General features: G+C 40.2%; 2 pseudogenes across 2 annotated transcripts; one reads left to right on the top strand and one right to left on the bottom strand.

Annotated features, from left to right (window-relative positions):
* Positions 1 to 3,079: 3,079 nt before the first annotated feature.
* The window catches only part of LOC145651998 (NLR family CARD domain-containing protein 3-like), a 59,354-nt pseudogene continuing 41,623 nt past the window's right edge, over positions 3,080 to 20,810 (top strand).
* Positions 19,078 to 20,554, bottom strand: LOC118242706 (epidermal differentiation-specific protein pseudogene; annotated as a pseudogene). Of its 2 annotated transcripts, none has more exons than XR_014118334.1 (2): positions 19,503 to 20,554; positions 19,078 to 19,349 (listed from the first exon to the last, which is right to left on the bottom strand). The product of XR_014118334.1 is annotated as an epidermal differentiation-specific protein pseudogene, transcript variant X1 (transcript). The 2 variants fall into 2 exon arrangements; XR_014118335.1 differs by having other exon boundaries at positions 19,078 to 19,321.

Genomic DNA, 20,810 nt, shown 5'->3' with positions numbered 1-20,810 from the left:
AAACAATACGACTAAAACTCATAACATCGAGGGATGTAACAGGCTTTAGGGTTTTTTTTTTCCAATCATTTGAGTTTCTTGCATCTTTTAGCCAGTCCTCAAATTTGTTCACTGCAGACATCGTGGCCAGTGGGAAACTAATCTCTTCAGGCATTTCTGCAGTTTGAATCTCTGTACCCATTGTAGTAGCAAGATTATTAACAGTAGCAGCAAGCTGAATTTGCTGTCCTTTAATGTGTTCCAGCAGTGTTAGGTTGTGCACCTGAGTTGCTGGATAAAAGAAAAAGACAAGTGACAGCTCTGTTACAAAAGTAATTGTTGGTTATTTTCAGTAGTTAGATGTTTTCTTAAATCTGGTTATAACTAGACAACGTGGCAGAGGAAGGGTTGCCAATTTTCATGGTCAAGTCTGTCTTTTCTTAAGATCTTTTTACTAGGGATGCATTGATACTGATTCTGATATCCAGTATCAACCCAATACAGCGCTCATTTACTTGTACTCATGAAAATGCACTGATACCAACATCTGATACCTCCAGATTCCATGGGATGTAAGATGAGTGGCACATGTTAATAAATCCCAGACTATATGAAACAAAGATAGAAACTGAGATACTGAAACTGTACCGTTAAAGTCACTCAAAAACTGTGATACAAACTGAACCGTGGGCCTACTGTACCACTTCCCTCCCTATTGTGACCTATGAACTGTAATTCTGCATGTTCTATTTTTGTCTCATCTGGCATAGCCTGAATGTTTCCTTATGCTGAATGGTTTTGTACAATTTGATAGCTGTATGGAATAAAAGGATTTACTTCAGTGCCCGTGCTAGCAAGGAAGGGGTTCTGTGCCAGTTCTTCCAAGTCTAAAAGAGGGATTAAAGGAATGGCTCAGGCATTGCTCAGGGAAAAGTCTGGCAAACATCTGGCAGATGTACAAGGGGAGGAGAAGGAATGTGAGCAGGTAACGCAGGAGGTACATGAGGAGGAGGGATGAGAACAGATGGTGCAACTGGAGCTGAAGAAAGGTTGCTTCCACTCCTCTTGCTGATCAATGTCAGAATCTGCATAACTGAATATTTGCCAAATATAAAATGAAAAAATAGTGTAGAATTTAGTTTATGCAATGACAAAACTGTTACTGAAACCACACATGTAGACACCTATTGATATGTACAAATCCTCAGGATAAAACTGGCTAATTATCCTCTACACATTCAATGGAATTGTTCCCCATGTGCAATTGAACAATGCAGTTAACCACTATTTTAAATATCATACCTTGGCTTAATTTTCTCTTCCTACTAACTTCTAGGTTTCCTATAAGCACTGACATAAGCTGAAACGTTTGCTCTAGCTTCACTGGTTGGATTCTACTATCATGAATTCTACTTCCATTATCATACTAATGGAATAAAATCAATTAAAACTTCTGTTCTACTTTCCTGATCTTTTTGGTAGTGTGTGGGCAATGTTCTTCATTTGTATTAAACCAGTCTCAGCAGTGCCATCAGCATATAAATTATTAGGCCAAGCACAACAGTGTCATCAGCATATTTGAAAATACAGTTGCTATAGTAACTTACAACACACTCCTAAGTGAACAAGGTATACAGTAGTGAACTTAGGACATAACCTTATGGTGATCTAGTGATAAGTGTGATGGTAGAGGAAAATAAACCACTCACCCTAACTGTTGTGTTCTAAAAAAAAAATCTAAAATCCAGTTCTTTATCGACGTATCCACACCCAGAGTCCTCAACTTAGTGACCAGTTTGGTAGAGATAATTGTGTTACAAGCTGAACTATAGTCTACAAATAACATACTGACGAATGTATTACTCTTATCAAGATACTATAAAGCTGTATGGAGAAGATCATCTGAGACTGATCTATTTTGTATATAAGCAAATTGGAAAGAATCCAAGAATGTTACTGCACTTTACAAGCCATTCTAGACAGTTTATAACCACTGAACGAAGAGCTATGGGATGTGATTATATAGACTAGATGGAAAATTATTTTCAGGGGCAGGAATATTTACTCATTTTGTCCCACAACAGGTGCAATAGACATACCTGTGATGGAACACCGTCTGATCCAGATGCCTTTTTGATTTCAGTTCTACTCACATCTTCCTTTGACTGTTACAAAGTGCACAGGTGTAGTTTCTGTTTAGATATTCAAACCTGGCAAAGAAAGAATTAATTTCATAAGGAAATCCCATGTCAGCAATGATGACCCCATCTGTCCAGGATTGTAATTGATTATGGCCTGCAGACCTTGCCACATTTGTCAAATGTCTGTTCTGGTGAAACTGTTCTCCACACACTCTCCAAAGGCTCTACTTATTGATTTAATTGCTTTCTGTAGATCATATCTAGACCATTTGTACATTTAAAAATCTCCAAATTTAAAAGCAGTTGTCCAAGCTTAAATTTTCTCTCACGTCCCGATTCTCCAAAGGCTTTTGATTGGGATAGGAAAGTGCAGTCCTCATTGGAATGCATGAGTCAATGCAAAAAGTGAAATAATCTGTTACTGTTCCTGCATATTCATTAAAGTCCCGTATCCAGTTCTTACAGTGATTTGCACATATTTCTGGTTCTCCACCACCTTAAGTTCACCTACTTGTTACATGTCATTTGTTATCAGGAAAATTGATATAGAGCTACTAATACTATCAAGTTGAAAAGTTTTCAGGCATCATAAAAGCAGATTTTAGTGCTACCTGAACCTGCTACTAATTTATCTTGTTTTGTACATTTGCCACTGGTAAAATGTTTGTGCTTTCATAACACACATAACAAACTGCAGAGACAAGTGTTTGTGAGATCACTGCTGTTATCACTGCTGTTGTTAGTATCAGTAACCTCAAGATTGTGTTTAATGTTAAATAATAGTGAAATTGCTTTATTTAAAGTCTTCCTGAGTGAAATAACTGATGGGTATCAGTACCTATCATTCTTGCCTACTATCCCTTTGCTCTGAACAAAACTCTTGAACATGTTTTTAAACATTCAGAGACCAAACCATTAAACTGGAGTCTATTGTCCTCCTTCATGTTCAGTAGGGCAGAATGGCCAACATTAAAGAACATCTGCTGGACACTCTAGAGGAATTGGTCACACAGGACCTGAAGACGTTCCAGTGGCATCTGACTAACAGTGCGGAAGATAAACATATCCCAAAGTCTCGCCTGGAGAAAGCAGACAGACATGACACTGTCGACTACATTGTGCAAACATATGGTCCAAATGGAGCTGTGGAGCTCATACTGGCCATCCTGGAGAAGATGAACAACCAACTGGCTGAAGAACTGAGGACCAAAGTCAAAAACAGTAAGTAATGCAATGAATCACATTTATTATTTAAACTCACTATTTCACAAATGAACACTGGACATCCTGAAGGAGATGAACTTCAAAACACTGGCTGAAAGTTTTCCTAATGTAGCAATAATGTAGAAATAACTACATAAACAACTGCTTACCATCCCTGAATGGTTCATTGTATGATGTCTCCTATACCTCAGTCAGTGAAGTATTAGTCTGAGACACTACAGATACTCTGCCCACATGTAAACAGAGAGTCTGATATCTACAGTACATTCATCTGGTTACAGTGTAAAGATGCATATTCTGTCCTTATTTTTTGTGTCTTAACACAACTTGGGCAGTGGTAGCTTAATGGTACTTAGGTACTTTACTTGTAATCATAAGGTTGCTGGTTCAAGTTGGCACTGTTGGGCCCCTGAGCAAGGCCCCTGAATCGCTGAGAAGTTGTTCTCAGTCCTAATTGTAAGTCGCTTTGGATAAAAGCATCAGCTAAGTGCTATAAATGTAAACTTGGCAGATAGCTAAACATCTGGGGTTCAATAAGTGTTTATTTTATCCAGACCCCCAAATCCTGTGAAACTGCAACCAACAATTATAGATTTTCATAATCAAAAGACATGAGTTTGCTTACATCATACAAAACTGATATATAAAGTAATATGTATTCCCATACAACATCCACACAGAATGTGACACAAGTCATCCAATCTTGCTATTATGAACTGAAGAAATTTGATTAAATATTCTGCTCATCAGTGAGGATAGACAGATGAAAATCTCACTTCATCATGAGCACATGCAGCTCACATCTAAGATGGCTGTATTAACCTCTAACCCTCATCATGTGACTTCAACAAACATTCAGAATTAAAGAACACTGGTTTCCTTAACATTGAACAGTGCCATCTTGTGGCCATATATGTCATTAGTCATTACATAAAAGAACAGTCATGACATGTGCATGACCATTTTGTACTGGTCCAACATTAATCACAGTTTTGTTCTTACAGCTAAATTCAACATTAGCAAACAGCTGAAGTGAGGTAAAATAATTACATGTATATATACTGACTGTATACAGACTGACTGCTCTTCAGATCCTGCATAATCTTTGCTGGGCAGAAATATTGAACACAATTTCCCCCAATTATTTTCGTATGCTTTGTCCCAGAGCTTTTGCATAATTAGGGTAGTTAGTTAACCAGCACTTTAAGTTGGCTTCTTTCTTCTGCCTGTCTGTGGAGCAGGTTCAGCATTTTAAACTGAATTCACCTCCCATTCTCAAAGCCTATGAGCATGTATAGATCAGTAAAGCAGAGAGACAATTTTATTAGCCTAACTGTTGAGACCAGTGTTTCCATCTCATGTGTACAAGACTAAGAGTAAGAGATTATTTTACTTAATTGGGAAAGTATGTGCAAATCAGCAGATAATGGAAGAATTTACACCATACACATTTAAGTGTAGGACCAGTAAATTAAGATTAGATTAAGATCACAGTAAAGTTTGCACAGTCTAAATGAATGTTTCAGTAAAAATCACATTCCCAAAGTTATCTGCTCATCCCTAATATAGTCAATCAGTCCAGATATGTTTGGTGTCCAGTATTTCCTTAGTTTATTTTGCTGTGCTACTGTCATATGAACACAGACCAGTCAGGTTTAGATCAGGCTTCCACCAGTCAGAATTTCCAAGTCCAGACCATCATGACTTAGACTACAGCAGACCTAACCATCACAGCTCAGACTAGAGGAAGCATCGCTGCACAAGGAAATGGGTTTCACATCGCAGTATATATTATGTGTCACTGTAGGGGTTTTACTTTTTACTATATACAGATTTCCATTTCTTATACTAATTTAGGCTTATTAAGTCTCATTAATAGTCTCAATTTATCAGTATAACATATATTCATGTATTCCATGTATTCCAGACGCTGCCATTCATCTGGATGGATAAGTCTCAATATGTGCCGATAGAAACAATGTGCACTCCGGCAAAATACGTGGCGGAGGAGTATGCATTTATATCAATGAGTCCTGGTGTAAAAACTCTGTGCTTGTCGTTAAGTACTGCTCACCGCTGGTGGAGTTTGCTATTGTCAGATGCAGACCTTTTTATTTACCGCAGAAATTCACCTCCGTGTTTATAATCGCGCTGTACATTCCACCCAGCGCGAACACACGAGAGGCTCTCCAGGAGCTGTATGGAGCGATTAGTGAACTGCAGAACGTTCATCCAGACGGACTGTTTATTGTCGCCGGAGACTTCAACCACGCAAATCTCAAGTCGGTACTGCCTAAATTCCATCAACATGTTAACTTTGCAATGAGAGGAGCGAACGCGCTGGATCTCATTTACACAAACATCTCCGGTGCTTACCCGGCGGAGCCCCTCCCCCACCTCGAATACTCTGATCACGTGTGTGTAATGTTGATTCCTCCATATAGACCGATCGTCAGACGCTCGAAACCGCTTCTGAAGCAGGTGAGAACCTGGCCAGCAGGAGCCATCTCTGCCCTTCAGGACTGTTTTGAGCAGACGACTTGGATAACATTCAAGGAGGCTGCTACTGACGGTGGCACTGTTAACCCGGAAGAGTATACAGCATTAGTGACTGGCTACATCAGCAAGTGCATTGATGATGTTACTGTCTCCAAGACCATCACCACACGCCCCAACCAGAAGCCATGGATGCCTGCTGAGGTGCACATGCTACTGAAGACCCGTGACTCAGCCTTCAGAACAGGTAACAGAGAGGCTCTCAGAAAAACAAGAGCCAAACTGTCACATGTGATCAGGGAAGCAAAGCGTGTACACGCACAGAGGATCCATGGACACTTCAAAGACACTGGTGACACACGGCGCATGTGGGCAGGCATTCAGGCCATTACTAACTATAGGAAAACATCACCTTCCTGTGACAGTGATGCCACCCTGCCAGATGCACTGAATGACTTCTATGCACGATTTGAAGCACAAAACAACGTTGCAGCGGAAAAGTCCATCCCTCCGCAAAATGACCAGGTGCTGTGCCTGACTGCATCTGATGTGAGGCATACTCTGCGTGGAGTTAACCCACAGAAAGCTGCTGGACCAGACGACATCCCGGGTCGTGTGCTCAGAGAATGTGCTGACCAGCTTGCAGATGTCCTGACAGATATCTTCAATATCTCTCTGAACTGCACCATGGTCCCAACATGCTTCAAGACCACCACCATCGTCCCCGTGCCTAAGTAGCCCACGGTGTCGTGTCTCAACGACTACCGTCCCGTTGAGAGACTCGTCATGAGACGCATCAAGACCCAGCTTCCCCCATCTCTGGACCCCCTGCAGTTCGCATACCGCCCCAACCGCTCTACAGATGATGCCATCTCTACCACACTTCATCTGGCACTCACACATCTGGATAAAAAGGGCACCTATGTAAGAATGCTGTTCATAGACTTCAGTTCAGTATTCAACACCATTGTTCCTCAGCATCTGATTGGAAAGTTGAGCTTACTGGGCTTGAACACCTCCCTCTGCAACTGGATCCTGGATTTCTTGACTGGTAGACCTCAGTCAGTCCGGATCGGTAGCAGCACTTCCAACACCACCACACTGAGTACTGGTGCTCCCCAGGGCAGCATATTTCGCCCTCTCCTGTTCACACTGCTGACTCATGACTGTGCAGCAATGCACAGTTCGAATCACATCATCAAGTTTGCTGATGACACGACCGTGCTGGGTCTCATCAACAAACACAACGAGTCGGCATACAGAGAGGAGGTGCGAAAACTGGTGAGCTGGTGTAATGAAACAACCTGTATCTGAATGTTGACAAGACAAAAGAAATGGTTGTTGAATTCAGGAGAGCAAGGCGAGATCACTTCCCACTTGCCATCAACGGCTCCTCAGTGGTGATTGTCAAGAACATCAAGTTCCTTGGTGTTCACTTAGTGGAGAACCTCAACTGGACCCTGAACACCAGTTCCATCACCAAGAGAGCCCAGCAACATCTTTACTTCCTTTGGAAGCTGAGGGAAGCCCATCTCCCATCATCCATCCTCACTACCTTCTATAGAGGTACTGTAGAGAGCATCCTGAGCAGCTGCATCATTACCTAGTTTGGGAACTGCACTGCCTTTGACCGCAAGACCCTCCAGAGAATAGTGAGAACAGCTGAGAAGATCATTGGAGTCTCTCTTCCCTCCATCACAAACATCTACATAACACGCTGCATCCGGAAAGCCACCAACATTGTGAAAGACCCCACACACCCCTCACATGAACTGTTCACCCTTTGCCATCTGGAAGAAGGTACCACAGCATCCGGTCCCGCACCTCCAGACTGTGCAAGAGCTTCTTCCCAGAAGCCATTAGACTCCTGAACTCTGGCTAACTCCAATTCAGATTCCAAAAATGGGCACTTTTATACACACACACATACACACATGCTTATGCACGCATACACACACACACACACACACACACACACACACACACACACACACACACACACACACACACACTCACACATTGTTTTGCATCGGACTAGTGCTGAAGTCAAACCTCACACAAATAAACTATGCACTCCTGTTGCAGTCTTGCACATTATCCTACTTGCTGTTTGAGTACTGTACTAAACCAGAACTGTACTCTGAACTGTTCTGGCTGCTACCGGTGACTGCTATGTTCAGTGTAGCATGTCACTGACTCCTCTGCACAACTCACTTTACATATGCCCAGTACTGTGTACTGGACTTAAATAATTGCACTGTCTACTCATTTTGTATTTGTCCTGTCCTATATTTATTATTGTTTATTTAATGTTTATGACATTTTGCACTATATTAGACTGTTTGTACTTGTGTAGCATGTTTTCTGTTGCACTGTTGTTTTGTGTTGCACCATGGTCCTGGAGGAACACTGTCTCGTTTTTGTTGTGTACTTGTATATAGCTGAAATGACAATAAAACCTCTTTGAACCTCAAATCAAAATGATGATCCTCAATTTCTAATTAAAGAATGTATCACTATTGATTTGCTCTCTGGAGGATTTAATGTATGTAGACAAGTTGGTGAAAATAAAATGATACATTTATTAACACAAAACATAGACACAAAACTTTGAATAATCTATCAGTATATTTACAGTAGTGAAAAAAAGCTAATTGCTATTTAGTGTGTGGGCATGTGTGTGTGAGTTGTGAGAGGGTGTGTGTAATGTGTGTAAGCATACATGCATGATGTAAGAGCAGCGAAGTTTTGCTAGGGAAAACCAGAAAGACCAATTTTATGTAAAGACCTGAGTGTTGTGTGCTATTGAACACACAATCTTTTATTTTCTTGGTGCAATCCACAGGGAGCACAGATAGTGAACTAGTATACAGAGTCCACATTTATGTGTGAGACCACAGTAAAGTAAGACGATCCTACAGTTTGCATGTAATTTTAAAACAAATGGTTCAGCAAAAAATCTAATTCACATAATTATCTACTTGCCACAAACATTAGCCCCAATACATTTTGACACCCAATGTTTCCTGTGTTAGTTTTCACAGAAGCTATTGGGGTAATTTAGGTTTCAAGTATTGAAAGATGTTCACCCAAACCATTTTCATAAATAGAAGCTCAGTTATATTTATTTGCTCTTAGACATGAATAAGCCTTGAAATCTACACAAAAACCTTACTATCTACATTAACTTCATACCTCTAGTGCAAAACCTATACAGGACCTGACAGACACCAAACATGTCTTACCTGATGGACTACATATGGAATAAATGGAAAATTGTGTACATTTGATTTTGGTAAAGCATGGTTAAAAAAGCTTATAGATCACAATACATTTTTGCAATTATCAGCCACTCTTGACCAGAGCAACTTGTCGTAATGAATCATATATGCGATATGTTTCTTCCCTGAGCATCAAACTCTTGACCTTGGTTTGACTTCCACCTTACTTTACCTGCGCTACCAGGTGAGCTCCAAGTTGGCTTTTTTCAAATCAAAAGTTTGATAGCAGCACTTGTGTTGTTCAGTTACTTTTTCCTGTCAGGCCTGAATCACATGAAGGGGAATGTTTGTCCTAAAGCCTGTTCACTGTAAGATTAAGGGGAATAGTTTAATTATGATTTAATTATGATTCCAGAGGATTGCTTACACCTTAAATACAGTCAGACACAAATGTTCAACGAATTTATAGTGAACACTTTGTGTTCATTTGATGCTGTGTTTTTTCTGTTTGGTTGCATGTGGTAAAAGGGTAAATATTATGATCTACACTAACTTTAGTAGTAGTAGACTATGCAATATAATAAGATGGCACCCACCATGGAAGATGTCTTTGTGTGTTCCTTCCACCAACACAACTATTCATTCATAATCTTTGCCCTAATCTTCATCCTAAATGTAAAGAGCACATATATGACAATAACATACAGCAGAGATGTACTCCTGGACCTTGGGAAAGCCCACCATGAACTTATCCTAAGCATTTCTGACTTTGACTTTCTTCTGTGCTCTGATTCGAACTGACGAGGCACAAAAGCACCAGTCTCTAATGAACCGTGCATCCGGCTGACAGAGCAACTGAGCGGAAGCATGACAAGAGGAAAGCTACATGCTATGCTAAATGGCAGGGCTTTGTGGCCGTTGTTACCTAGCCTGCTACTAGTAAATATGCTATATACGTATATATAGCCTAAGGTGTATAGATCAGGGACTGCTGTGTGCTTGTTTCCACTGAAACATGTCTCTTGGACAGCACACCAGTCTCAGCCTTCCAGCTTTAAACACATCTAACAAGGAGAGCGCCCAGCTGCGTTTGGGAAGTACAAAGGTGGCGGAGCCTGAGTCTGTGTTAACCACAGGTGGTGTTTGGATGTATGGACTATCAAAAACTGTTGACTGTGAAATGTAGAACTTTTTTTCTGCAGAGTGAATTTAGCACGGTGTTCATATTGGCTGTGTAAGTTCTACCAACATGCTAACTACACAAAGGCACTTTGCAATCAATAACTAAGAAATTGCACTCCCAGACACCATATTCATTGTGGTCGGTGACTGTCCTTCGCAATACTAGCAGAACGTGAGTTTTATAACAAGGGAGAGAAACCTACTTGACCAAGTCTACCTCAGCACGTGGGGTGCCTACAAGCCTGTGTCCTGCACACACACTGAACAGTTTAACCACATCTCTGTGTTCCTATAACCGGGACAGACCCCAACCAAACCTGGACAAACTGTGATGTTTGGTCAATGCAAAAACTGAGAAGGTTTGTAATTATAATTAAGCTGTTGTCTTCTTTTCTCCCTCTCTCACTCCTCTAGGTCAGGCAGCTTCCAGCGCAGCACCACCTGAACTTTGCAATAAGAATGCTGCTCTCACTGAAGGTGAAAGTGCTGCCAGGGTTATGTGGTTGGATTATGTATACTCTCAAACCTCTTTCTTATTCCTCTCATTTCTTCTTACTTTTGTAATCTAAATTTTCATGTAACTACTGAAATGCTGTGTCATTAATTGGATGTTACTGGCCATTAAATGCCATGCATTTTCTTATACCCCACAAAAAAAGAAAAGCTCCATGAATAAATAGACAAACTCAAACACATTACATTACATTATATTACTTTACATCAAACACATTACATTACATTAATACTTTTATATTTAATGTTTAATTATGTAACATTTATTCATTCATGCCTTCATGTAACACATTTACAAGTATATCCAGAACCAGGAAATTTGAGGTTTAAATATGGTTTAGCTCTCTTGGCCTCAGGAAGAGACTAATAAAAAGACTAATAAAAGTGTAAGATCTTATTTCCTTACTAAGAAATTACTGACTAAATATCTCCTGTTGTTCACCAAACCTTTAATGATTGTCTGATAACACTTGTCAACTAAGCTTTTTCATCATGTGTAATATGGAAAAACAGTACCTATGAAAGTGGAGCTCCTCTATGTTCACTTACTGCTGCACAACACTGAAAATGAATATCCCCGGGCAAATGTAATGAAACATTATAGATAAAAAGTACTATATTGTCTCTATTTCAGTTTCAGAAACCATATATCCTCCAGGTGTGTGTGTGTGTGTGTGTGTGTGTGTGTGTAATTTTGAAATTCTGCAGGCTCAGTAATGGGACAATTATAATATTGACACAAACAATTATGTTCATAGAAGATGCAACCAGCTAGAAAGTCATGCCACCTGTAGTGATTTTGTTATGCTCTGAATGTATGTTTTCCTGAAGAGGCATATAAAAATACACTAGTCTAAAGAAACCCCAAAAAGTAGTCCACTATGAATAGAGCTTTTAGTTATCTGTAATGTGTTCTTTTTATATGCATTATATTTGATGACAATGGATAAGACTTTGTCTCTCTATTCTAAAGGTGAACAAAAGGAATCAGAAAGTAAGCTGCTCAAATCCATTTTCAGAAGCCAATATTCCACAATATATGAGGGAACAGCAGCAACACGTGAACTTTAATGAGATTTACACACAGCTCTATATACTGAAGGACTGGAGAGGAGGAATCAGTACAGACCATGAAGTCATACAGATAGAGTCTGGAGTCTTGAGACGGGATACAGCAGACATTCCACTCAGGTTCAATGACGTTTTCAGTGATGACAATGGGGAAAAAAGTTCTCACACTAGGAAGAGCTGGGATTGGGAAAACAGTGTGTGTTCTGAGGTTTGTTTTAGATTGGACTGTAGGAAAATCCAATGCAGATATAGATTTTGTCTATCCTATTCTTTTCCGAGAGCTGAATTTTCTGAAAGATGAACAATATAACCTGCACGAGCTTCTTCTGTACTCCTACCCAAAACTCAGAAGTTTAAAAGAAACTGGGCTTTTTGACAATAAGTGTAGATGTGTGTTCATCTTCGATGGACTGAATGAAATGAGAAAACTACTGCATTTCCAAGGGAAGAAATTTACCGATATAACTAAGAAGGCATAGGTTGATGTCCTGGTAACAAACCTCATCACAGGAGCTCTACTTCCATCTGCCTCTGTCTGGATCACCTCCAGACCTGCAGCAGCAGATCAAATCCACAGGAAATATATCCACCTGATGACAGAAGTACGAGGATTCATCACTGACCAACAGAAGGAACAGAACTTCAGGAATCAAATCAGTGAACAGGATCAGGCCAGCAGAATCATCTCACACATTAAACAGTCAAAGACCCTCCATATCATGTGCCACATGCCCATTTTCTGTTTGATCACGGCCATGGTGCTTCAGAAAATCCTGAATCAATGCACTAAGGCCCCAAAGAGCCTAACAGAAATGTATGCAAACTTTCTTATTATTGAGATGAGCACAAAGAATGAGAAACGTAATGAAACTCCTCAGAAAGACACAAAAAAACTTCTGGAATCCAACAGGGCCATGATTCTGAAACTGGCTGAACTGGCTTTCAAACCGCTAATAAAAGGAAATATCGTCTTCTATGAAGAGGACCTGAGAGAGTGTGGCATTGATGTCACTGAGGCCTCAGTGTACTCTCGGGTTTGTACAGCAATCTTTAAGGAGGAATCTGGGTGTTACCAGAGGAAAATCTACTGCTTTGTGCATCTGAGCTTTCAGGAGTTCCTGGCTGCATTCTATGTATTGCACTGCTTTTTGAATGAGAAAATGGGGCAGCTACAGTCTATCTTATGTGATCATCATTATGATAATTTTATGATAATTAACTGTTCTGAGGTTGACGGCAACTGCTCTGAGGTTGATGGCGACTGCGCTGAGGATGACGACGGCTGCGCTGAGGACGAAAAGTGCCCAGAAACTGATAAGCACAGAGATCAATCTAAGAAGGTCCAACTGGAGGATGTGCTGATGAGAGCAGTGGATAAAGCCTTGAAGAGTAAGAATGGACACCTGGATCTTTTTCTCCGATTCCTGCTGGGCATCTCACTGGAGTCCAATCAGAGTCTCCTACAAGGTCTACTCACACACACACACAGCAGTTCAGAGAGCATCCAGGAAACCAAAGAATAAATCAAGGAACTAATCAAAGACAATTATGCAGAGGAGATCTCATCTGAAAGATCCATAAATCTGTTCCTTGAAATAAATGACCCGTCTCTCTCCATAGAGATTCAGGAGCATCTACAGTCAGAGAAACATTCAGAAGAACAGCTCTCTGCTGCAAAATGCTCAGCAATAGCCTACATGCTGCAGATGTCAGAGGAGGTGCTGAATGAGTTGGACCTGAAGAAATACAACACAACAGAGGAGGGGTACAGCAGACTGATTCCAGCAACAAAGAACTGCAAAAGGGCTCTGTGAATATCTAAAGTAAATTTCATTAAATTAATAATTTATATCAGTAACTGAGTGAATGCTACCTGTAATGAAGGTAATAATGAACCATCTACAAAGCAGTGAAACGTGCATGTAAGTTGATGTTTTATAACAATATGTCTTACATTTATGTTCACACATACTTGACTCATACATATTCATATTAGTATATTATAAGGCACCAAGATCCTGTCGGCATGCGAGTCCAGTTTTCCCGTTGCAATTTGTTTTACTAGTTAACCTGTATGCAAATCAAATTGTGGTGACAAACAAAAAATCTGCTTTGCTTTGTCTGCAGATATTTCTGAATTATATGCAACATTCTTACCACTTGATTGTTTAGACCCAGATTAATCATTTCTATGTGACTTGATTCCACAGTCCGTGTTTTAACTGTAATTTGCACTTTGTTTTCTGTTTTGCTTTTACAGACTAGCTGGTTGCAATTTTACCAACAACATAAGTGGAACTCTCTGCTCTGCTTTGACTTAGAAAAGGTCTTTGTTATTTGCTCATAGAATACATCCTAGCCAGTAAAGAAGGATATAGTTCAAGATACCGATGAACTAGAATACTGTAGAAATACAGGGATCAATGCTGATGCCTGGAAATGCAAAATAAATAAGCTCTATAACAGACAACAATAAGTACCAGAGTTTCAGTTATTTAACATAGGAGCAGGGACAGTGGCCTTTTAAATATTCCACAAATAGATGGGTCTTCAGTCTGAATTTAAAACTGCAAGGGACTCCAGCGGATGTTCTTTTCACTTTTATAAAACATTTCCTTATTTTCATTACTTCTTTCAAATTGCTCCTAACAACTTCCTAAACTTGTTTGCTACATGAAAGTGAATTTGAATAATGTGTGTTAGAAAAGTTTAGGAGAGTTGATGTTGAAGAAGGTTGTAAGGTTCTTTCATTGGTTGTTCAGCCTAAGTGCAGCAATCCCCCTGTCTGTCCAATGTGTCCTCTCTACGAGCTCAGAGATCAACTATGAATACAGAGACCAGGGTCAATTGTAGTCAGAGGAGCTCTAGATTATTAGCAGCAAAGGGAAAGTATTTGTAGGGATGAGGTGCTTGTAAAGAAAAGAGAAGTGGTGCAGGAAGGGGAAGAAGGGAGGCAAGGTGTGTGTGTGTGTGTGTGTGTGTGTGTGTGTGTGTGTGTGTGTGTGTGTGTGTGTGTGTGTGTGTGTGTGCGTGTGCGTGTGCGTGTGCGTGCGTGTGCGTGCGTGTGCGTGTGTGTGCGTGTGTGTGTGTGCGTGTGTGTGCGTGTGCGTGCGTGTGCGAGTGTGTGTGTGCGTGTGTGCGTGTGTGCGTGTGTGTGTGTGTGTGTGAGTGTGTGTGTGTGTGTGTGTGTGTGTGTGTGTGTGCGAGTGTGTGTGTGTGTGTGTGAGAGAGAGAGAGAGAGAGACTGGAGTGAATGGCTATTGTTAACTAACAAGCATTTCTTTGGTGTGTTAGGGAAACTACTGAAATATCCAGTGCATGTAGAGTTTATGCAAGCAGGAGACTTTATGTTCTTGGGTGAATCTCTTTGTAGCAACAAACACTCAAGTAACAGATGTAGTAACATCTGCAAAGTCATCCTACTACAGAGAGAAATTTGTAGCATCATCATCTGATCCATGCAAGCTCTTCACTATTTTTCTTCTCTCCTTAATCCTCCCCCTTCCCCTACTTCCTCATCTCTTACTCCGGAAAATGGCCCTCATAGCAGTGACTGAGAAACTTCATGCCGCTAAAGCTGCCAAACAGTCATCTGTTTTGATTCTTCTATACCTTTCAGCAGCTTTTGACAAAGCGAACCACAACATTCTTCTCTCTGTTCTTTCCAGACTTGGTGTAACTGGCTCTGCTCGGAGATGATTTCAGTCCTATCAGGTGACATGGAGAGGATCCACATCCAAACCATGTCGACTCTCCACTGGTGTTCCACAAGGCTCAGTATTGGGTCCTCTTCTCTTCTCTTTGTATACTCGTTCTCTTGGTGATATAATATCTTCTCATGATTTCTCCTACCACTGCTATGCTGATGACACTCAATTATTTCTTTCTGACATGCAGGTCTCCAGACGTATCTCGGCATGCTTGACTGACATCGCGTCATGGATGACAGCCCACCACTTGAAGCTCAACCCCAGTAAAACCAAGCTTCTGTTCATCCCAGGTACTCCCAACCCTTACCATGACCTCACTGTTTCCTTTGCAAACTCCCTGGTATCACCATCTGAAGCTGCCCGTAGCCTGGGCGTAACTTTGGACAACCAGTTGTTCTCAAATCCTGTTTCTAATCTAACCCCGTCTTGCAGATTCCTCCTTTGTAACATACAAAGGATTCGACCCTTTCTTTCGGCAAGAAGCTACCCAGGTGCTTGCACAGTCTCTTGTGATCTCAAAGCTAGACTACTGCAACTCACTACTTTCTTGTCTTCCTCTAAGAGCCATCAAACCTCTACAACTTGTCCAGAATGCAGCAGCGTGACTGGTCTCCAATCTTCCGAAGTTCACACGTTACTCCACTTCTGCGCTCTCTTCATTGGCTGTACGCATCAGATTTAAAACCTTGATGCTTGCCTACAAAGCCAAAAATGGACCAGCCCCTTGATACATGAGGTCAATGGTCAAGGCCCGATCCGTACCTCAAGTACTTTGAACCTCAAGTGCAGCTCGGCTTCAAATACCTTGCTTCAGGTCTCATGGACGAGACCTGTCCTGGCCCCAAGTTGGTGGAATGAACTCCCACTTGCTGTCCGGACAGCAGAGTCCCTTGCAGTCTTCAAATGCAGACTGAAGACCCACCTATTTGCAGAATAATGAAAGGACAACTGACACTGCTCCCATATTGATTGACTAATTTAATACTTATTGTAGGGCATTGTTTATGTTGTTTAACATACTCTAGCACTTATTGTTTATAGCACTTATCATTGTTTAAGATAGACCTTATGTATTTTGCACTTCTAGGTATAAGCATTCATACTTGTATTCTACAGTATTCCAGTTAATTGGTATGTTTAATTCTAACCTACTGTACTTGGATATATTCTATGAGTAAATGACAAAGCACTTTCGTCTGCTAAATGCCGTAAATGTAAATGTGTAAAGCACACCAGTCAGAGCCTACTATGATAGCAACCCTTGTCTGTACTTTGCCCCAAATTTGAGTGAACCTGAACGTAACCAACCCCATAGTGATCATACAGATGATGAAGTAGATATGGAATCTGTCATCATAGAATTGAGAGAGTAGAAAGTGGTGTTGATGTATATATGTGAATGTTGTGTTGTCCCTGTATCCTGCTACCTACAGCCTTCTTCACATCATTGGGCTGATGCCTGTGGCCTTGACCAAATGGGTGAGATGAAGTGGAGAATGGAACTTTTCTCTCTCTTGACTGCATTCTCACCCCTGAGATAACTGATTATAATAATAATAATAATAATAACAATAATAATAATAATAATAATAACAACAATAATAATAATAATAATTATTATTATTATTATTATTATTATTATTATTATTATTATTATTATTATTATTATTATTATCAGTTAGAAAGGTTTATGGCTCATGCAAGGACAAATAGCCAAACTTTATGGCCTTGGGAAGTTGAAGGCCATAAAACACCCCTACCCCTCTTGAAATTTAATTCACATAATTTAAATTCAGCGTGGGATTCAGCGTGTATTCAGCGTGGGATTTCGGGTGAACAGCTGCATGTGGATGGCTGAAAATCGGTATGCAGGTATGTCTATTAGTCCTAAGAAATTTCATGTTGATAAATGTACAGTATTTTAAGAATATTCTATGTTATTAAGTGATTTATTAGTTTAGGCTGGCGGGCCTGCTAGGGGGTGTTGGTGCAACACAGGAAATCAGAAATGTGCCGGTTTCATAATGACAGTCTTGATACAATACAACATTTGCAAAGACGTGAAGGTGTTACAAATTTAAGGCTTAGTTAAAGGGTATGTGCATGATTTAGACTAACCTAGGCTTTTTACATTTTTACATCACATTTGTGAATGTTTGGTGAAAACACTGTCTCTCTGCAACATTTTAAAGACAAGCTAAGATGTTTAAAATTCACAGACTGGCATTATGGAACTAATGTGAAATGCTGGAGAGTTTCTGAGTTTAGTTTTTAGTGATGGTATTTTGAAAGAATTAACTCCGCTGTACTGCTTTAATCGCCTGCACTGATTAACTGATAATATGATTACAGTCAGATATGCCTGTGTAGCGTACTGTTCTATATGGTATGGTATTACATTCCAGTAACTGTTACATTGAATCATATTGACTAATACAAACCAGCCTTATTGCAGGGCTTGGAATGTAAGTTGTGAAATAATGTGTGAAGTTTAGTCATGGTGGTCAGATGGGTGCTGGTGTCGTGAAAACAGTGTGTCATGTAGCAACTTATTTAAAGACATGAAGGTGTTAGAATTTTTTGCCTGGTACTTTACATCTACAAATCACACTTTGAAACAATCAAAAGAGTCAACACTTTAAAAACTTAATTCCCCACATTCCTACTGTTTCTTGGATGACAAACAACCTAGCCAGCAGAATGTATATTATATTGTCCTGTCTTTTGGCTTGTGTGACTGTATCTTCATGTTTATGCTTAAATTACATTGTCTTTTTGTTTTTACTGTGTTCTGCCGTCTTCTACTGTCTACCCACACTTAGGTAGCCCTGTGTGCTATGATGATCTGCTGTTGTGTGTTGAACTATGAAACAAAAATTTAAGCCTAATGTTATAATATGGCACATGTGTGTGTGTGTGTATGTAAAAATTCTCAAAGGCAGCTGAATGAAAACTTCATATAAACCTTGGTTCACATCTCTTCTAAAGCTGCACTGTTAACATGATGGCAGATGTTTGTGTGTATATGTGTTTGTTTGTGTAAAACACACGTGTGACTCCAAACAGAAGTGTATTTATAGGGTGTGTTTGGAAAAGTGTAAAATTATTGTTTACTCATTCTATTTATAGTGGAATTCTAAAATTAGGAAAGTCCCGAAGGATCTAGCTATTTAATGAAGGGTATGGGTGTTTTGTAAGCTGTAAGAGAGACTCTGGGGTCTCAGGGACCCCCAACAGAATATATGGGTTAAATGGGATGATTCCCAACTACTTTTTTTTTTAACTTTACTAGAAAAAAGCCCATTCTTTTCTTTTCAATAGGTGTACATTAAAACTTTGTGTTATATAAACATGGGCTAATGTCTAATCATTTTGTGAAGTTGTATTTATGCAGTTAACTAATGTAATTTTATCTTGAATTGTATTACAAGCGATGCCTGTTTTTCTTGGCAGGCAAGGGTTATATGCAGTGGTGAAGTCAAAGAAGACAGAGGCCCCAAATGTTTTATTACTCACTTAATTTTGTTTATTTATTCAAGTCCTTGATTCCAAAAAGTCAAAACAGGTAAAATCTGACTACTTTTGCATAGAATATTAAGGTGTATGAAAGAAGCTAATAAGGCTGATTATGTGTAAATAATATGAATGATTAACATTGAAAGAAAGATTATTCAAAAATGTTTTTTTTTTCTAATTAACATTAACATCAAGTGATTCCCCGATGCACATCAGAAGCGCGTAGTAGGTACTGAGAGCGGAAACATCTCTACACCAACCTGGCTCACTGGAAACATGAAGAAGGCAGAACTGGGCTGTGGTGAATCGAAACATTCATGATTATACAGTACAGTGCAGAGTACAGCAGAATTCTACAAGTTAAAAGCAAAAATCAAAGACTTCAAATTTATGGACTGATGATTGTATGCTTAAATGTCCTGTATTGCAGTGTGGAAAGTGTTTCTTACCAGTTGCTGCACTAGATCTTCTCCTCTATGAATTCAGTCATGACTGAGGTCCCACATTGGCATCTGTATTCCCCATACTCGACTTCACTGTGGCTACCTGTGGTGATGGTCAGCTTGACTGGGACCTTCACATCCACCTCCTTCCTCACCACGTTCACAGTGAGCTTGGTGTGGGGAGGGACTTTGACTGGCAGGGTGACTCGGACACTCTTCTTCTCAGTTCTAGCGTTGGTGCTTCCCCTCTCCACAGTGAAAGTATTACTCAAAGAGAGGTTCTGCTCTGCCTTCACAAAGATATCTACCTCAAATTTTGATCCCAAGGTGATGGTTGTATCAATGCTGAAGCGGAAACTCTCAGTGACAGATGTGTCGTACTCTCGTATCAGCTGTGTGGAGAAGGTTTGTTCATGTTCTCCATGATTCAGACCACACAGAGACTCAATGACCACAGATTTCACTTGATCCTCCTTCTTGTCCCACTGGACCTCTGCTGATATAATGGGTCTACCTGGCTTAAGAGGGTGAAGGTGAGACAGTTTGTCATTGAACAAACCATAGTTGGGCACACAATGAGAAGCTCTTGCCACCATGAAAGATCCACCTCTATTTGCATGCTCATATAGGATCCAGGCTCCTCTCTGCACCTTATGAGAAGATGCAAGATCATTGAAAGAACCAGAGCACAGAGAGGTCTCACAGTTAACAACAATCTTCTGGCCCCCGTAGTTTACATGTTCATACAGTGTGATCTGAGGATCTGTCAGGTCTTCTGTCACTAACTCCATTGAAGAAATAGTATCATTGTGTTGCACTGCAGAGTATTCTCCCTCTTCATAGACAGCCAGGATGTCCTTGAAATTGACGTGTCTGTATACCACCCATGGGTTACCAAATATCTTCAAAGAGGAGATGCAGTCATTAAAACTGTGATCAATCAAGTTGGAGACATTGGAAGTAAACTCTCTGCTGAGACCCTGGAAGTTACAATGCTCATACACAATGATCTTGTTCATTGTGTCTGGAGGAATAAGTCTTACTGGAGGCAGTGTAGAAAGAGATGATACAGTATAAAAAAGACTTGGGTTCACTTGTTATATAGCTGGGCTGCAGTGGGTGGGAGTGGGCGGGCCAGCACCATGAGACACTGACTGCATATGAGAGCCTGTGTACTAGCATGCTTTGATATTTAGACTGGCTATTATTCTTCACAAACATATATTGAGTGTTTTTTGATGCAGTTCCCAAAGCCCTGAAAAGTTCTACTTTTCAAATCTATTGCTCACTTTTCATTTGGGTTATATGAACACT

Source organism: Electrophorus electricus, chromosome 18, assembly GCF_041902795.1.
Source record: "Electrophorus electricus isolate QZ-2024a chromosome 18, ASM4190279v1, whole genome shotgun sequence".
In the NCBI taxonomy this organism is placed as follows: Eukaryota; Metazoa; Chordata; class Actinopteri; order Gymnotiformes; family Gymnotidae; genus Electrophorus; species Electrophorus electricus.
Note: the sequence above shows the minus strand (reverse complement) of the source record. Positions and strands in the feature narration are given on the sequence as shown.